The 14,770-nt window shown below is 47.7% G+C and overlaps 1 protein-coding gene and 1 long non-coding RNA gene across 4 annotated transcripts in view; one reads left to right on the forward strand and one right to left on the reverse strand.

Annotated features, from left to right (window-relative positions):
- Positions 1-14,770, forward strand: part of TSPAN18 (tetraspanin 18) — a 207,653-nt gene that overhangs the window by 34,732 nt on the left and 158,151 nt on the right. For 2 of the 3 annotated variants that reach the window (XR_008702641.1, XM_055546937.1), the window contains exon 2: positions 7,461-7,542. The gene's annotated coding sequence lies outside the window, so the exon portion shown is untranslated. Of the gene's footprint in view, positions 1-5,910; positions 7,077-7,460; positions 7,543-14,770 lie in introns of those variants that run through there. The other variant, XM_055546938.1, reaches the window with a different exon arrangement.
- Positions 7,092-9,133, reverse strand: LOC129627609 (uncharacterized). Its single transcript, XR_008702642.1, has 4 exons — positions 8,894-9,133; positions 8,693-8,769; positions 8,275-8,384; positions 7,092-7,370 (listed from the first exon to the last, which is right to left on the reverse strand). It is a non-coding gene; the product is annotated as an uncharacterized LOC129627609 (long non-coding RNA).

Here is a 14,770-nt window from a genome sequence, read left to right on the forward strand (position 1 = left end):
CTGCAACCAACTACAATCTAGTTCCCTTTTCTCTTCTACCATTCAGTTCTTCTTCACTCTCTACCCATCCATCTATTCATCTATCATAGCAACTATCCATTCATCCAGCTATTATGTGCTGAGTCAGGAATTGAGACCACAGAGTGGGTAAGACATCACCCACATCCTTCAGTCTGATGGAGGAGAAAAATCACATGAACAAAAAAATAGACTGTGCTTCGATGCTGACTTTACTACCTATATACACAATTGTTATAAGAGCCCAGAGAACAGTGATTAATTGTGCCTGTGTACGTCTGGGAAGGTTTCTCAGAGCAGATATTGAAGAAGGGTTTTGCAGGATGAGTTTTCCAAAACACTAGGAGTTTTCCTAGTGATTTGGGGATGTGGGGGTGGGGCTGAAGTTCAGGATTAAGAAAGGCAGAACGGACCTCCGGGCAGAATGAAAAACAGCCAGATCCGACTGAGTTGTGGTGGTGTGGCATGAGTGTCCAGGTCAGTTCAGTTTGACTACAGGGTCTGTGCATATTGCAAGGACCTGAAAATGGGCCTGGAAAGGCAGCCAGGGGTCAGAGGATAAAAGGTCCTGTGTATAGGCAGAGGGAGGCCAGGAAACCCACTGAAGCAGGAGAGAAAGACATGGGCTCTGACTGACACCAAAGGAGAGGGCATGTTGGATGGAACAGGGGCAGCAGGCTGGCAGACAAGAGGGAGCCTACTTGCAGTAAGCAGACAGCCGACCTTGGGCTGTGCCCAGGCAGGGACCAGCAGGGAGCGGCAGTGAGGACAGAGAAACAGGGATGACTGGGGGGACCTGGGATGGAAGAGAAACAATGACTGGGAGAAGAGGGAAGTCTTTGATCTGGGTGTCCCGGTCCACAGGGTGCTCTGCTTTTGAAAAGCCAGTAGACTGTATACTCCTAGTGTGTACACTATTGAACAAATATATATATATGTGTGTGTGTGTGTGTGTGTACTATTTCAATTTTAATATAGAGTAGAAAACATCAGGGTAGATATTTAAGTCTCTCATCTGGTCTTATCCAGGATACTAAAGTGGCTGTCAGATTTTTTTTCTATGCATTTATTTTAAAATGCAGATTTGCTTTGCTTGGAAGAAAGAAGACGAGGAAGAAAATCTAAGTTTTGAACCAGACCTTGCAAAATTGGAGTACCTGGCTAGTATCATCACTAACTAGCATTGACTAGGCTCTTATTGTGTATTTCATGGATTCCAAGGCACCCTTCTTTATATCTTCTGCTTCTGTTAGGTCCATATCATTTCTGTCCTTTATTGTGCCCATCTTTGCATGAAATGTTCCCTTGGTATCTCTAATTTTCTTGAAGAGATCTCTAGTCTTTCCCATTCTATTGTTTTCCTCTATTTCTTTGCACTGATCACTGAGGAAGGCTCTCTTATCTCTCCTTGCTATTCTTTGGAACTCTGCATTCAAATGGGTATATCTTTCCTTTTCTTCTTTGCCTTTCGCTTCTCTTCTTTTCATAGCTGTTTGTAAGGCCTCCTCAGACCACCATTTTGCCTTTTTGCATTTCTTTTTCTTAGGGATGGTCTTGATCACTGACTGCTGTACAATGTCATAAGCCTCTGTCCATAGTTCTTCAGGTACTCTATTAAATCTAATCCCTTAAATCTATTTGTCACTTCCACTGTATAATCTAAGGGATTTGATTTAAATCATACCTGAATGGTCTAGTGGTTTTCCCTACTTTCTTCAATTTCAGTCTGAATTTGGCAATAAGGAGTTCATGGTCTGAGCCACAGTCAGCTCCTGGTCTTGTTTTTGCTGACCGTATAGAGCTTCTCCATCTTTGGCTGCAAAGACTATAATCAATCTGATTTCAGTATTAACCATCTGGTGATGTCCATGTGTAGAGTCTTCTCTTGTTTTGTTGAGAGAGGGTGTTTGCTATGACCAGTGTGTTCTCTTGGTAAAATTCTGTTAGCCTTTGCCCTTTTTCATTTTGTACTCCAAGGACAAATTTGCCTGTTACTCCAGGTACCTCTTGACTTCCTACTTTTGTATTCCAGTTCCCTTATAATGAAAAGAACATCTTTTTTGGGTGTTAGTTCTAGAAGGTCTTGTAGGTCTTCATAGAACCGTTCAACTTCAGCTTCTTCAGCTTTACTGGTTGGGGCATAGACTTGGATTATTGTAATATTGAATGGTTTGCCTTGAAAACAAACAGAGATCATTTTGTTGTTTTTGAGACTGCACCCAAGTACTGCATTTTGAACTCTTTTGTTGACTATGAGGACTACTCCATTTCTTCTAAGGGATTCTTGCCTATAGTAACTCTTAAAGAGACAGGAATACCAGACCATCTGACCTGCCTCCTGAGAAATCTGTATGCAGGCCAAGAAGCAACAGTTAGAACTGGACATGGAACAACAGACTGGTTCCAAGTTGGGAAAGAAGTATGTCAAGGTTGTATATTGTTACCCTGCTTATTTAACTTATATGCAGAGTACATCATGCTAAATGCCAGGCTGGATGAAGCACAAGTTGGAACCAAGATTGCTGGTAGAAATATCAATAACCTCAGATATGCAGATGACACCACCCTTATGGCAGAAAGCGAAGAACTAAAGAGCCTCTTGATGAACGTGAAAGAGGAGAGTGAAAAAGTTGGCTTAAAGCTCAACATTCAGAAAATGAAGATCATGGCATCCAGTCCCATCATTTCATGGCAAATAGATGGGGAAACAGTGGAAATAGTGACAGACTTTATTTTTTTTTGGGCTCCAAAATCACTGCAGATGGTGAGTGCAGCCATGAAATTAAAAGACGCTTACTCCTTGGAAGGAAAGTTATGACCAACCTAGACAGCATATTAAAAAGCAGAGACATTACTTTGCCAACAAAGGTCCATCTAGTCAAGGCTATGGGTTTTCCAGTGGTCACATATGGATGTAAGAGTTGGACTCTAAAGAAGCTGAGTGTTGAAGAATTGATGCTTTTGAACCGTGGTGTTGGAGAAGACTCCTGAGAGTCCCTTGGACTGTGAGGAGATCCAACCAAGTCCATCCTAATGGAAATCAGTCCTGAATATTCACTGGAAGGACTGATGCTGACACTGAAAATTCAATACTTTGGCCACCTGATGTGAAGAACTGACTCCTTGGAAAAGACTCTGACGCTGGGAAAGATTGAAGGCAGGAGGAGAAGGGGACGACAGATGGTTAGATGGCATCACCGACTCAATGGACATGAGTTTGAGCAAGTTCTGGGAGTTGTTGATTGACAGGGAAGCCTGGCGTGCTGCAGTCCATGGAGTTGCAAAGAGTCGCTCAGACAACTGAGCGACTGAACTGAACTGAAGGCACCCTTGTTAAAAAAATATTTTAAGGTATCTGAAATGGGGGTGCATCATACAAAAAGTGACGTCTTAATCAAATAGCTTAACAGGCACTGTTTTCTCTTTATCAGAAACCCATAAAATGATGGTGCAATTATAACCCATGGAGTCTTACATTCAAGAGACAGGGTATTACGTGCCAGGCTCTTAGCTGAGTCCTGTGTGTACATTCGTCATGTCATCCTTACATTGTATGAGTCATCAGCTGTTGTTAACCCTGTTTCCCAGATGAGGAGCTGAGGCGTGGAGCAGGAAGTTCATTTGCTCAAGGTCACAGAGCTTGTCAGAGGTGGACTCAGGCTTCTACAGTTTGCTGTGATCCACATAAACAAAGGCTTTAGCGTAGTCAGTGATGCTGCAGCTGAAAGCTCCAATGATTTAGTCACCTGATGTGAAGAGCCAACTCATTGGAAAAGACCGTGATGTTGGGGAAGATTGAAGGCAGGAAGAGAAGGGGGAGACAGAGAACGAGATGGCTGAATGGCATCACTGACTCAACGGACATGAGTTTGAACAAGCTTTGGGAGATGGTGAAGGACAGGAAAGCCTGGCGTGCTGCAGTCCATGGGTTCACAAAGAGTGACTGAGTGACTGAACAACAACAGGATTCCAACCTATTTCACTTTAAACCTGCAGGTGGAGGGGGTGGGTGGGGGACTTTTGGATAAAAGCAAGAGCAAGTCCAGGGCACAAGACTGCCTGGTCAACTGCAGCCTCCATCACCCTGCCGGCCACCTTTTGATGCTGCCTCTTGTCACCAGCCCCGAGCCCCGGCCCCCACATTGCCGTCTTGGCCCTAAACCCTAGGATTCTTTTCCCCTCCTCAGAGGGCTCTGGGTCTAACATCTGTAGTGACTTCCTCCCCCACAGAGAGGATGGGGCTGGGAGGAGATCTCAGGGGAGAGGGGAAGAAATTCCTAGCCCAGCTGGTTTCCCTCACACAATGCAGATTTGCTTAAATGGGAATTAGGATTAGTGCCGGATTTCACCTCTCCTGGCAGGCTGGTAATAAACTAATCTCCTCTTAGGCTGCAGGAAGACAGAATTCCATCGAAGAGTGAAGACAGCTTCAGGCTCGGGAGTGCAAAACCCGAAAAGTAATTTTGTTGTTGACGGGCCTTGCTCACACCTCCTGACACGCAGCCCGCGGCTCCTTCCCAGCGTGGCTGCAGCCTTTAATTTTGTTAATGTGTGACATTCACCCAGGCTGTGTGGCTGACGGGCACACTTGACATTAATACGTGTTCCTTGCGGTCCCTAGAGCTCATAAAAGCTCATTATCAGTTCTGAGCCTGTAAATGTAGTTCCCGGGCTCAGGTGGACCAGGAACACAGAGATGCTCCAGGGAAGTGGAACAGTGGACAGCTACATAAGCCAAGAAATAAACTCCTGCCTCATCCAGGGAACACGACCTCCCAGGCCACCAGGAGGTGAGCAGAAAAGCAACTCTGCAGGCTGAACTCTGAGTTCAAATTTGCATTCAAGCAAAGGGTCTCCTGCCCTGCTATTTGAAGGGAGTAAATCCAGTATTGTGGGGCTTCCCTGGTGGCTCAGCACTAAAGAATTCGCCTGCCAATGCAGGAGACTTGGTTTTGATCCCTGGGTTGGGAAGATCCCCTGGAGAAGGAAATGGCAACTCACTTTAGTACTCTTGCATGGGAAATCCCACGGACAGAGGAACCTGGAGGGCTACAGTCCATGGGGTCGCAAAAGAGTCAGACACGACTAAGTGACTAAACAACAACAACAACAATAGGGAGAAGGCAGTTTGTCAAATGTGATGTTTGCAGAGCCTCTGCCTGGCCGTCCAACTTCGAGGCAGCCAGGCTTTGGAAGTGCTTGAAAACATCCACACAGAAAATGAGTGCACCAAGGGGACCATGGCCAAAAGGTGGTAACAGCCAGAAATGGAAATATGCACATATGCATGGTGGGCGAGGTGAGGGACTGTGGTCCACACCTACCATGGATACTGTGAAGAAGACTCCAGAAGATGCTTGTGTGCTCACTTGCAGAGGTAGACATGGTCTCACAGAGAGCTGGGGTTGTATAACACGTGTAAGATCCCACAGTCTGCATGTGGGCCGCCATGGGTACATGCTTATACACACATGTACACAAATATGGTGCTAGTGGTAAAGAACCTGCCCGCCAGTGCAGGAGACACAAGAGATGCAGGTTCGATCCCTGGGTGGGGAAGGTCCCCTGGATGAGGGTATGGCAACCTACTCCAATATTCTTGCCTGGAGAATCCGATGGACGGAGGATCCTGGTGGGCTATGGTCCATGGGATCACAAAGAGTCAGACATGACTGAAATGACTTAGCATGCACGCACACACATATGTGATTACATGGACTATAGCCTGGAAGGTCATATTACGGAGATTGCACAGTGAGTCTGTTAAACAGGATAAATGAGTATGGGAAAACGTGCACATTTGTAGTTAAAAATGAAAATTATATACATATACATGCTTATCCATATGTGTATGGATGTATATGGAGACGGATATGGCTGTAGGTGTATCTGTACATGTATATATATCATGAATTCTTCTGACTGTAGTTTTAGTCTGGCCCATGACACTCGAGGCCCCCTGGGCTGACACCACCTGGGTGGATGTCTGAGGCATCCAAATAAATAGCCAAATTAGATAGCCAAATAAAACGAGGTCATGTCCTCCAGCCAAGCCTTGTTCCCCATCAGTCAGCAGGGAGTTCCGAGAACTTCTTTTATGCATAGGGTGCGCTGGTGCTGGGATCTACAGGGCAGACCTTGAACTCATTGCTCTCCTTGAATTAGACCTCCCCCACCATGGAGAGGGCAGTTTCAAGGGCTTGACTTCCCTGAGTGTCGTCCCAGGTCTGTCCCTTTTCAGCAGTATGGCCATGTGGGCAAGTTAACGCCTCAGAATTCATCGTGGTCCTCATTCCTAAAGGGGGCCATACTTTCTCATGAGATTGTTGAGGGCATTGGGATCATTGTCATTATTATTTGAGGCAATATGAAATTTAATCGGGGCTTCTGTGTGGCCGGGTCATTGGAAGGCAGGGATGGGGGCCCCCGGCCCTCCCTGTTTCTGCTCAGCTGTGTCTTTTGCTCAGCTGGGCATGTGAATGAGCTGGTCCCCTGGAACCGGCCTAAGCCTTGGCTGACAGGTATGCAGTGAATTTGATCCTTCTCCAGTGACCTTCGAACTCTTTGTGAAACTGACAGAGAGGAGGTGGGGGGTGTGGGGAGAGGCTGGATTTCTGGGTCCTAGGCTCTGGAGCTGAGTTGTTTTTCTCACCATCAGAGTGTTCTCCACTTACTACTTATCTGTGCCTGAATACCAGCTCTTGAAAGTGTGAGTCTGCCCCAGAGCCTGCATTCATTAAACAATGATTAATTCGCTTTCACATTTTCAAAATGACTTAGAGAGCCTTTACTTCGCCTGAGGAAAGTGGAGTCCCCACACCAAGTTGATAACATTCTAGCTAGAAGCAAAGAGACGCAGCATGGTGCTGCGATCAGCCCGCTCCGTGTCATCACAGGGCCATTGTACAGGCTCCCGGGGTTATTTTGGAAGATTGAAAACATACCCCGGGCCCTAGGCACTGGGGACGCCATCCTGGGACCCTTGGTGGGGCTGGGTGCTTGCTTCTGTCTTGCTGGGCCCTGTCTGGCTTCTGTATCACCTCCCTCAGAGATGGGAGGTGAGAGTGGGGGAACATCTAAGCCACGTGGCCCCCAGAAGCCGCATGCCTCCCATCCCTTGCCTTATTTATTTATTTTTGGCGGTGCTGGGTCTGCGTTGCTGCGTGGGCGTTTCTCCAGTTGGGGCGAGTGGAGGCCACTGTCTAATTGTGGTGTGCGGGCTTCTCATTGCGGTGGCTTGTGTGGTGTGGATCGCCGGCTCTAGGACACATGGGCTTCAGTAGTTGTGGCGTGTGGGCTCAGTAGTCGTGGTGCATGGGATCTTCCCGGATCAGGGATCGAACCCATGTCTCCTGCATTGACAGGCGGATTCTTTACCCCTAAGCCACCAGGGAAGGCCCCCTTAGCCTTTTAAAATGTATTTCTCTCTGTCCTCCTTCTAGAGTTTATCCTGAAGCCACCATCAGAAAGAGACCTCAGGAGAATCTTGACACCCCAGACAGGAGAAGACACCAGTTGAAAAAGGTAAGTTTGGTGCCCTGGAGGTGTGGATCTCAACTTATTCAAATAAGAGGCTCGAATCTTCTCTCCTCTCCCTGCTCCCAGACCCTCTGTGGCTGAGTGAGAAAGCTCTCAGCTCGTGCTGGAGGCTGCAGGGCAGGCAAAAGGCGGCTTTCCTCTTGTCCTCACCCCTAGATGTTTGCTCCATGATGGGAGCAAAGGTGAGGGGTGAGGGATGAGGAGAAGGAGGCTGACGCTGAAGGGGGAATCTCACCAGACTGGGTGCTGCCCCACTGTGGGGCAGGTCAGGGTTGGTCCTGAGACAACCCAAGAGGTGAGGGTTGAAGGGCTGGAGGAAGTGAGCTTCTGGGGGAAAGCAGAGCTCCTGGAGGCTCACAGAGGGTCCCACCTCTGTCAAGGACCCCTCCCTCCCCTCCCCCACATGCCCCTCCCCACACCTCTTCCACACCTCTCCCCCACACCTCCCCCATACTTCCCCTCCCTCCCACACCCCCTCCCCCACACCCACCATAATCTTGGGATTGTGGGAAGGAAATACCTTCCTAGGGTGTTTTCTACCCCTGTCTCTCCCCTCATCCCCTCTCCCCTCATCCCCTCCCCCATTCCAAGACTCTCTTTTTGGATAAAGTTTAAATCCACAAGTACTAGGATCAGTCATCACATTCCACGATGGAATTGGGAATGGAAAAGCCTTGGTCTGCTTCTTGGGTTCTGGAAGCTTCTTGGGCTGCTCACCATCCCAGGTCTGGTGATAGGCTGGGTCGCCTCATTTTTTCCCTGAAGGTTCCTGAATGAGGAGCCAGGATGTTTGGCTTCTGCTCTCAGTCTGTGCCTCATTTCCTCATCTGTAAAAATGGGGCATCAGTGACTCGAATCTCTGTTCCAACCACACGTCCTCGGTTGCTGAGGTCCCAAGACCAGGGCTGAGCTAGAGGAAGGGACAGGTGGTGGTATGGGGTTGGAGGAGTGGCAGGGAGGCAGAGGTTTGGTCCAGTCTGTGGCGGGGAGAGGGAATTGGAAAGCTCTGAGAGATGTGATTGCCTGTCTTGAGTAAAGGATGACGCAGACCCTCAGGGGAAAGACCACAGGTGCAGACCACAGAGATGCAGATGGAACTGAGTCCCCGCTAATCAGCAGAGTCAGATTTACTAACCTTGACTGAAGCTTCTCCATGCCGAGTGCAGGGTTAAGTTGCAGTTCCTGTACCAACAGCCCTATTGTCATCTCCATCTTAGGGAAGAGAAAACCAGGTCTCAGAGAGGTTAAGTGACTCGCTCAAGGTCACACAGCACTGTGTGGCTGAATCTGAAGCACCTCCCTGAACTACCCGACCGTTCTTGTGCATTTTGCTTACCGGTTCTATGACTTGACTCTTAAGGTCAAAAAATGCCTTGAAGCCAAATCACATCTCTGAACTTCAAACTTCATTTCTTGAAAAATACATGAACATCTTTTTAACAATTTTTTTTTTAAGTTGGGGTTCTTGTTAAAATCTCTGCGGGTCTTGGTTTTCTGGTGCCCGTGCTTGGGCTTGTACTTGGTCGCTTTCTGAGTCACTAGTCTGATATTCCACCAGTTTCCAAGCTCGTCCTGTCAACGGTGGAGTGTGCCTCCTGGCTGGCTGGGGTTATTTTAGGTTGAAATCCAAGGCAGGGTGGCCAGGTCCTAGAAGCAGATAAAGCAGGACCAGGTCAAGGGCCACCCAAGTGGACAATGCAGAGGAGCACTGAGGCCAGGAATCGGGGGTGGGGGGCTTCTCTGGAGCCCTCCCAGCATCTGTTCTGCAGCTCCCCGGGCTCCACCAGCCACCTCAGCCATAATATTCTATGTAAACCTCCTGATCCCCGCAGGAAGCAATCACCTTATCAGAGCCTGGATTCCTGCCTGATTTTCTTAATCAGGGGAAGGTGCTGAAGTGAGTCAGAAATAGCTTCACTTCCTCAGGATCTTTCTTTAAGGGATGTTTCTCCATCAGGGGAAGCCTTAGGCCTTGGGTGAGAGGAAGGAGTCTCTTGAAGTACAGAAAGAAAAACAGTAAGGAGGCTGTTGATCTTGGTTTACCATCAGCAAGGCTGCTGAGACAGCAGTGATCTCGCCTGGCCTCTGTGGTTAATCAGGAAACAGAAATGTTACAGTCACAGGGAGCACGTAAAGATGACCATCAGCTACAGGCAGACAGGCGTGCACTGTTGTGGGAAATGTTTGCCAGCCTCTCAGCCAGACTGACGGAGGCTGAGTCCCAGCTCCGCCCTTCAGTAGCCGTTTGACTCCAGATGAGTGCTTTGATCACCCAGAATGATCTCCGTTTTCTTATCTATTAAATGGGCAAATAGCACGCACCCCCACTGGGTGGTTGTAAGGGCCAGGAAATCGCCAGCGCTCCTGTTTGCTTTGAATGAGGGTCGCTCCCTGGAATGATGTGGGTGGCCTTCCGAGGTGACCTCTGTGAAGAGGCTTGGGCTCTTGACATGAGAAAGCTGGGTGTTTGTGAGCACACAGTGGGGTCACCCTGGAGACACATACCTCTTTCTGTGCGTGATCTAAAAATGGCCCGAGAGGAAGCGCCTGGATTGTGTCAGCTCTCTGCTCTGACGCTCCTGGGGCGTAAGGCCATGTCGGGTGTGAACAGTTCTTCCTGAGCCTTAATTCCATGGTTTACGTTTGACTCCCAGTGATCTTTTCTGGACCCTCTCTGGAGGGAGTCACAGATCCTCCCCAGGGAGGCAGGGATTAGTAAACTCTTTTTAAGGACAATTGGGATTTTGGAAAGTGGTAAATTATTCTAGGGTTCACCTCTAAAAAGCAGCAAGGTTAGGACCCAAACCCAGGGTTCCTGCCCTAAAGTGAGTGTGTTTGCCATAGCACCCCACAGCACCCACAGTCCCCTCAAAGGCACTCGTTCACGTTTCCCGAGGCACAGTGTGTGTGTCCTTAGGGACCCCTCATAATACTGCAGTGGCCCCCGCTGTGCCCACAGAGGCAGCTGACTCATGGAGCACCCCCAGGACTCACATCATCACCCCATGGCGTGCATGGTGGTCCCCATGTGGCTTAAGAGCACCCTGCATGCCTGCAGTGATGCACCACGGCAGGCACCCACATTGGCACTGCTCCTATGTTCTCTGCCCAGCCTTGCATGGAGTTTGGAGCTCAGAAAGAATGGGGAGTCCCTTGATGTTTTTATCTCGCCAGCCAGCCCTTTACAGCAGGCCGAGCAAATGAGTGACGGCAGCTTCCTGGAAGCCTCCAGATCATCCTCCTGCTGGGATCTCCCAGCAGGAAGCAGGTGGCTGGTGGGGGTGGGTGGTGGTGAAGAAGGCCTGGCTGCCACCGCAGTGGGGCCTCTACCCACTTGTCTATTTTCCCTTTTGTCGCTTGTGCTTTTGGTGTCATGTCTAAGACTCCGTTGCCAAATCCAAACTAATAAAGATTCACCTCCGTGTTTTCTTCTGAGAGTTTTAAGACCTTAGCTCTTATATTTAGGCCATCGATTCATTCTGAGTTAATTTATGTATATGGTTTGAGGTAGGAGTCCAACTTCATTCTTTGGCACTTGAATATCCTTGGACTACCACTGAAGAGACTGTTTTCCCCCATTGCATTGTCTTGGCACCCTTGTTGAAAGTTCATTGGCCATGGATGTATAGGTTTGTTTCTGAATTCTCAATTCTATTCCACGGATCTATTTGTTGTTGTTGCTTAGTCTATAAGTCTTGTTCAACTCTTTGTGACCCTATGGACTGCAACACACCAGGCTTCCCTGTCCTTCACTGTCTCCTGGAATTTGCTCAAACTCATGTCCATGAAGTCAGCGATGCCATCCAGCCATCTCATCTTCCATCATCCCCTTTTCCTCCTGCCCTCAATCTCTCCCAGCATTAGAGTCTTTTCCAATGAGTCAGCTCTTCACATCAGGTGGCCAAAGTATTGGAGCTTCAGCTTCAGCATCAGTCCTTCCAATGCACATTCAGGGTTGATTTCATTTAGGATGGACTCGTTTGGTCTCCTTGCTGTCCTCTGGTCTGTATGCCTATCCTTATGCCGTTGCCATGCTGTTTTGATTACTGTAGCTTTATGTGTAAATTTAAGAAGGGTATTAGTATATTTTAAAACTCCCCAGGTAATTCCAATGTACAGCCATGATTGTGCACTGCTGGGTTAGAGGAAGATAAAGCACAGTCAGGGAGGCTGGTTGGGAGCCTGCCAGGATGGTCCAGGGCAGAGAAGATGTGACCCTGAATGAAAGCTTCAGTCACTGAGGTGAAGAGGCCATGATAAAGTTGAAAGAGGTTAATGAGGGAGATATCCTGATTTTCCTTGATTCTGGAAAGGCTTCAGAGATGCCAAACAGAAGACAGTGGTCCAGGTGAGCTTGACTAACCTCTTACCCAACCCTAGTGTGATTTGGAGGAAGACCTGAGTCCCAGTCTGGCTCATCTACCTGTGACTCACGACAGTAACCTGGTCCTTCTCTGCCCTCCAGGATATTGTCCATACCAAGCCTTTCCTTTCTTTTCTTTTTCAAGTTGTTTTAAATTTGCACAAGTTCATCGCAGGACCACACACACATTGTCCCTGTGTTTTTCCCTCTGAAATGCCCCCTCTCCTTGACCTGGTTGGCTGTGAGAACAAGGCCAGACCGACCCTTAACTCTGTGGGGTGACCACTCCTTCACATCATGGATAGTTAATAATAAGTCTAAACTTCCTCATCTAAAGAATAAGCAAAGTATTACTTTTCTGTTCATGTAGCAAAAATGAACATAACATGCCCTTAAAAGGTTTTATTTTTTTTAAGAAATGACATATATCCACACTATGAATCACAGCTGAAGAACTTTCAAATAGCCAGATGTGGCAAAGAGGGAGGGAGTATTCATTTTCAGATGCGTTTCAGCATCACAGAGGGGAAATGCCTTGCCCAAAGTCACAGAGCTATGGAAGGAGATGGGCTTAGTCTGCAGGTCTTCTGACCTGGACTGGTGATCATCCTGCTGCACCCAGCCACCTTTTTTATTGGTTAACAGTGTAAACTAGGGCTTCCCTGTGTGGCTCAGTGGTAAAGAATATACCTGCCAACGCAGGAGACACGGGCTCGATCCCTGATCCGGAATGATCCCACATAGCACGGAACAACTAAGCCTGTGCCCCACAACTACTGAGCCTGTGCTCTAGAACCCAGGAGTTGCAACTACTGAGCTCAGCATGCTGCAGCTACTGAAGCCCGCACACCCTAGAGCTGGTGCTCCACAGCAAGAGAAGCTGCCGCAATCAGAAGCCCATGCACCACAGCCAGAGAGTAGCCCCCACTTGCTGCAACTAGAGAAAGCCTGTGCACAGCAAAGAAGACCCAGCACTACCAAAAATAATTAAAAAAAAAAAAACGTGTAAACTAATGTATGTTAGTTAATAGCCTACAAATAAAGAAAAAAGCCCAAATCAGCCGGCAGTGCTGCTTTGGTGGCCATGGTAGTATATTATCAGCCCAGAGCTGTTGATGTGAGAAGAAATGAATGGAGACGTTCCCTGTGCTTTGGGGTTTGCCAGGATGTCTTCCTTTTCTGGGCCATGGGCAGGGCTGTGTTATGGGATGGAGGCAGGAGAGTGGGGTCTGGACTCTGAAGCTGTTTTCTTTTTTAAAGTACACTTTGTTTTCTAGAGCAGTTTTAGATTCATAGCAAAATTGAGGGGAAAGTGCAGAGAATTCTCATATTCTCTCTGTCTCTGTACATTCCTACACACACATGCGGCCACCCCCACTGCTGACATCCCACACCCAGTGGTACATACATTACAGTTGAGAAACCCACACTGGCACATGGTTATCACCCAAAACCCATAGTTTATGCTGTGGTTCTCTGTTGGTGCTGTATATTCATTCTATGCTGCTGCTATTGCTGCTAAGTCACTTCAGTCGTGTCCGACTCTGTGTGATCCCATAGACGGCAGCCACCAGGCTCCCCCGTCCCTGGGATTCTCCAGGCAAGAACACTGGAGTGGGTTGCCATTTTCTTCTCCAATTCATGAAAGTGAAAAGTGAAAGGGAAGTCGCTCAGTCGTGTCCGCCTCTTAGCAACCCCATGGACTGCAGCCTACCAGGCTCCTCCATCCATGGGATTTTCCAGGCAAAGTACTGGAGTGGGGTGCCATTGCCTTCTCCGATATTCATTCTATGGGTTTCGACAAATGGATAACGATGTATCCACCATCACTGTATCATACAGAGTAGTTTCACTGCCCTAAAAATCCTCTGTGCTCCACCAGTTCATCCTTCCCCCGCCACTGAACCCTGGAAACCTCTGATCTTTTTACTGTCTCTGTAGTTTTGCCTTTTCCCTGCATGTCATAGAGTTGGAATCATACACTATGGAGCCTTTTAAGATTGACTTCTTTCACTTAGTAATGTGCGTTTAAGGTTCTTCCATGTCTTTTCATGTTTTGATAGTTCAACTTCTTTTTTTCCCCCCTATTTTTTATTGTGGTGAAATATATATAACAGGATTTAATGTTTTAACCATTTGAAGTGCACAGTTCAGTGGTATTAAGTGCATTTAAAATTGTTGTGCAACCATCCCCACCATCCATCTCCAGAATGCTTTTCATCTTGTAAAAATAAACATTAAACAATAATTTCCTATTCCCTTCTCCTCCCAGCCTCTGGCAAACCCCATTCATCTTTCCTGTTGCTGTGATTTTAACTTCTTTAAGTGCCTTATATAAGTGGAATCATCCATTATTATTATTTTTGTAATGGCTCATTTCACTTAGTGTAATGTCCCCAAGGTTTGTCCATGTTGTAGGGTATGACAGAATTTCCTTCCTTTGTAAAGTTGAGCAGTACTCCTCTGTATGTGTAAACCACATTTTGTAACCCATTGTTGATGGGCCCTTGGATGCATCCACATTTTAGCCGTTGCCAGTAATGCTGCTAAGTTCATTTCTTTTTAGCCCTGAATAGTATTCCATTGTCTGGTTGCACCATGGTTTATTTATCCATCACCTACTGAAGGATATCAGGCTTCCCTGGTGGCTCAGACAGTAAAGAATCTGCCTGCAATGTGGGAGACCTGGGTTCGATCCCTGGGTTGGGAAGGTTCCCTGGAGGAGGGCATGGCAACCCACTCCAGTATTCTTGCCTGGAGAATCCCCATGAACAGAAGAGCCTGGCGGGCTGCAGTCCATTGGGTCGCAAAGAGTCGGACATGACTCTGCGACTAAGCACAGCACAATGG

The sequence above is a fragment of the Bubalus kerabau genome, chromosome 15 (assembly GCF_029407905.1).
Source record: "Bubalus kerabau isolate K-KA32 ecotype Philippines breed swamp buffalo chromosome 15, PCC_UOA_SB_1v2, whole genome shotgun sequence".
Classification (NCBI taxonomy): Eukaryota; Metazoa; Chordata; class Mammalia; order Artiodactyla; family Bovidae; genus Bubalus; species Bubalus kerabau.